Below are 4,784 nucleotides of genomic sequence, written 5' to 3'. Positions count from 1 at the left end.
TAAAAAATAAAAATGAAAAAATAATAATAATACTCTGCACTAACTTTTGACAAGATCCTTTGGTGTTTCGGTTCACCTCTCTCTCTTCACGTCCAATGGGCATTTTTCCCAAAGTGTCGGCACAGTGGCATCAAGCCTCTGCATGTGTGTCTGTGTGTCTCCAGAGAGCCCTTCACAGACTTCACACCACCCAGGCAGAGCTGTGAACTGATGAAGTGAGAAACATATTCAGCATATGGTATTTTAGATGAGACACTTCTTATTCCAGTCATCACAGTCACTCTGAGGAATTTTCTTTGAGCACGAGCATTGATCTTCTTCCACTACTTTCATAATTTTTAGTAACAACTGAATTGGCTTTGTTTATTTTTCTGTCATTTTGATGGGTTTTTTTTATATGTCAGCAATAAATTTCAACTACCTCTCCAAAAAACAGGTCTGATTAGATAATCTGTAGTAAAATTGATAGAATAATTAACACTAATGTTTCAATAACTGGTTTTGGCATCAACTATATTTGTAGGGTTTTATTATAAGCCTACATGTTATTGTGATTATCATTAATTTATAAATCTTATAATGACTAAAAACATGCAAAAAAATAAAAAAAATAAAACAAAATTGACTGACTGACAACATTAAATCTGACTGACACCATTAAACTTTTTAACCTGACAGCATTACAGAAGTAAAGCACTAGAAATAACATCATTCGCTGGGTCACTGGTTCGAACCTCGGCTCAGTTGGCGTTTCTGTGTGGAGTATGTATGTTCTCCTTGCGTTTGTGTGGGTTTCCTCTGGGTGCTCCGGTTTCCTCCACAGTCCAAAGACATGTGGTACAGGTGAATTGGGCAGGCTAAATTGTCCGTAGTGTATATGTGTGTGTGTGTGTGTGTGTGTGTGTGTGTGTGTGTGTGTGTGTGTGTGTGTGTGTGTGTGTGTGTGATGTTTCTCAGAGATGGGTTGTGGCTGGTAGGGCATCCGCTGCATAAAAACATGCTGGATAAGTTGGCGGTTCATTCCACTGTGGCGACCCCGGATTAATAAAGGGACTAAGCCAACAAGAAAATGAATGAATGCATGAACATCATTTTAAAACTTTTACAAAAGCATTGTTTTGAATATTAGTTTTTTACCATGTATTGAAGAGTGCAATACTCTAAAATGTCAATTACTTTTTATGTATTCTATTTAAATTTTTATTAAGGAATCAACAAATTACTTAGTTAACTTTGATTGTTTTAAAACATTTTAAAATATATAAATATATAATTAAACATATAAATATATAAATGAAAATAATAATTGTACAATGTTTTTTCTTTAACAAATCAGTGTTAAACACATACATTTTATTCTTATTTCATGTTTCCCACTCCTCTTGTCACTTAATTAAAAATGTATTTAACTTCAGCAAAAACAAAAAAATAATATTTAATTAATTAAATATTTTTTTAAATAAAAAAAACATATAATAAAATGAAAATGAATAAAAGTTAAAAAATGTAAACTAAAAAAATTAAATAAGTGAACATAAAATAAAAAATAAATGATAAAAAAATTTAAATGTAAAAGTAAATAAACAAATAAATAAAATAAAGCAAAAATAAATAAAAATATTAAAAAATACTAATTAAAACTATTTAATAAATTAGAATAAATAACATTTAAAAGTCAAAAAAATAAATGAACATAAAATAAAATAAAAATAAAATAAATAAAAATAAAATAAAAAAAACGAAAAAAAAAAATTTATTAAATTAAAAAATAATAAAATTAAAACAATTTAATAAAATAAAAAAATTAATAAAAAAGTGAAATAAATTTAATTTAATTTAATTTAATTTAATTTAATTTAATTTAATTTAATTTAATTTAATTTAATTTAATTTAAAATCCACTTCCTAGAGAAAAACACATTCCTGATGTGAAAACACATTTTGAAAGGTTGTCAAATCTTAAAAGGTGAATATTGATTATCAAAGGCGTTCTCCACAGGAACAATGCATGTTGTGCAGATGGATGGTTTGTATCATACGACCTAATCATGTTGAGGTGAGTCTCATACAATAGCACTATACATTCAAACAGAAGCTGTCATGCGGGATCCTGACAGCTCGTCCAGACCCCTTGAGCTCCTGAAGAATGATTATGGAAATGCCAGCATTCTCCACACACGCCTCTTCTTGTGCCGTTTCTTTTTGTCTTAGATGCAAATGGTAAATAATCTATTGATCAGTCATTTACCCTTCAAGCTGTTCGGGGCCTGATGGAGCACCCAGGGCACGAGCCTCGCCGCCTCTTCAGGTCAGAATGGGCACCAAAAATCAGCTAGAAAAACAACATGCACAAATTAACAAGTCGGCATGTGTTTGCAAGTTGATGAGTGTAAGCGTAAAAGGAGTGAGAGTGTGTGTGTGAACAGACTGTAGTGTCTAACAAACAGCAGGGCCCCAGTTGGGAATTGATCAGTTAACACCAATAAACTCGGCAGGACTCCAGAGACAGCCAGCAACTATACTGTGAGTGTCTATCCAGTCTCCGCAATGTCTCTGCAATGTTTATTCAACTTGCCTCACCTGTCTCAGCTTGATTTTCAAATGTATTTTTTTTCAAGTGAACAAATATGTGTGTTCTGACATAAGAATACATTTGACCCTGCTAGGGGATTCTGTTGGAATTTGGCTGGTTGACTGTTACATTACTGGTTAAATAAGTGCAAGGGATGGTTCAACCAAAAATAAATAAATAAATAAATAAATGTCCTGGTAATTTACTTAAGGCTGTTTAAAAGAGCAAAATTTTACTTCAATAAACCATTAAAATATGTTTACTTAAAACTGTGGTCCTTAGCAATTACATGAAATAAAAAAAATTATATTTGTTATACATTTATATATACCTAATGGATCAAATAAACAGTGACTTTTGACATTTTTTGCCTGCGCTTATTTAAAATGTGGATTAGGTGGGTAATAGTACAGCACCTTTTTTTATAGGACTACACCACTGATCTCAAGTTGGCAAAATCATTGGGGTGCATGAAGAATTTGAAGACTTTGCAGGAGTTGTGCGATTTCCAAGAGTGTATCATATGTTTGCGGGCATCCAAGAGTCTCTATGCATTTGCGGAAGACTTGGGATGTCTGCATTAGAGTCAATAACGATGACAATTTACATATTTTGGTGAACTATCCCTTGAAGATGATGTGTAGCTTTATAGTTGTGAGAGTCAACCATAATATCCAACATACTGTAAGCTCATTCTGAAAATGTAGCCCTATATATATTTCTGGAGATTGCAAATTATGTAGCCAGAAGTTCGTATGGCTGCATTTCATTTTTTAAATGAATGCTATGGGGCGGTATGCACTGTTCTTTCCGCGCTTACCTTTTCACCAGCTGACTGCTTACATTCGTATGGACGACTTTCCAACTGTTACTAGTTTATCGTGTAGCTCGTCATGTATGTCGGCGGACTTTAGACACAGAGAGAAGATGACAAGGAGACAGGGTTCAAGTCGGTGAAGAACGATTCCAGAAAGCAGTTAAAACAAAAACATAAATAAAAAAATAAATAAACAAGTAAATAACAGGGTGAGAATGTGGTAAAACGTGGTAAAAATTTTTGCATCTTTTTTTGAATTGCTTTTTCAATTTGTCGGTTGGGTTAAGGGAAGTGGGTAGGTGGGTCCATCTGTGCTTTTTAAAGTATTACTGGTTGACTATTGGTTGGGTTTGGGGAAGGAGAAGGGTGGGTCAGTTGATCGGTCATTCATTCAGTCAGTCAAACAGTCAGTCGACAGCGGCCCCTGGTGTATTTACGAGAGAACATCAGGCACGAATGACACTCGTGAGAGAAATTTGAGATCTCAAAAAGCATACACAGCAGCCTCTTGTGGATTTGCAAAAACAAAAACTGCAAAAAAAAAAAGTGGCTCCTGGGATGTATTTGACACTCTCCAGAAATGTTTATAGAGGTACATTTTCAGAATGAGCCTGGTTGATAATATCATACTGGATTGGAATGCTGATTCAGTTTACACTAATGGAATAATTGATTTCCATTCGAGCGCGTCAGTTATGAGACAGAGAACACAAATTCCCATCATGGTGTCATGCTATTACATACAACAATCTGAGAAATCACAGGCCACATTTCATGCATTTCACAACAAATGAAAAAATAAAAAAGTTAATTACATGCAAATAAGCAGAGCCAAAACCACGCTCTCAGAGCCACACAGGCACATATCACAAATGAGAAGCATCTGACCTCCAACGGCCCCATCGCAGGGGAGAAGGGCCCGAGATTTGTCACAAATGCCTCCTCCGTCTTAAGGAGCCCTGAAAAACAAAAGGTCTCAAAAGACTTTCATATGGCTGAGAAATTAATGCATGTGGAAATCAAAAGAAGAGGAGAAATAAAGACATGCTGAAGAACAACTAGCTCCCTTCACAATCAGTTGGAAATTTTATAAACAGATGGCGAGGACTACAGACGTGTGCTCGTGCCGTGACTTCAATTCTATATTAACTGCTATAATGAATGTTAAAACAGTGCTATAGTGTATCCTTTATATTTGGAACCAAAAAGGGTCGATTTTTAATACAATAAGCAGAACTTTTTTCTACACTGTAAAAAAATCTACATCATCAATAAATAATGACAACAATTGTTTTTAGTGAATTAGTCACTTACTAATCTAAGTTCTAGATAGATAATAGATATGGTGCCAGTAGGGGCCTTCTGCGTCCACTAGTAGGCTCAGAAGGCTGTTAT

At 34.2% G+C, this 4,784-nt stretch overlaps 1 long non-coding RNA gene across 1 annotated transcript in view; it reads right to left on the bottom strand.

The window, feature by feature from the left end:
• LOC147834536 (uncharacterized) overlaps window positions 1–4,348 on the bottom strand; it is a 15,151-nt gene extending 10,803 nt beyond the window's left edge. Inside the window, exons 1-2 of the long non-coding RNA XR_015504397.1 lie at window positions 4,278–4,348; window positions 2,249–2,332 (exon numbers count right to left, since the gene is read on the bottom strand). This is a non-coding gene — a long non-coding RNA (uncharacterized LOC147834536). The remainder of the gene's footprint in view (window positions 1–2,248; window positions 2,333–4,277) is intronic.
• Between the last annotated feature and the right edge of the window lie 436 nt (window positions 4,349–4,784).

Source organism: Danio rerio, chromosome 12, assembly GCF_052040795.2.
Source record: "Danio rerio strain M-AB ecotype USA chromosome 12, GRCz13ab, whole genome shotgun sequence".
Lineage (NCBI taxonomy): Eukaryota > Metazoa > Chordata > Actinopteri > Cypriniformes > Danionidae > Danio > Danio rerio.
The sequence above is the reverse complement of the archived record's forward strand: the minus strand, read 5'-3'. Positions and strand labels throughout refer to the sequence as shown.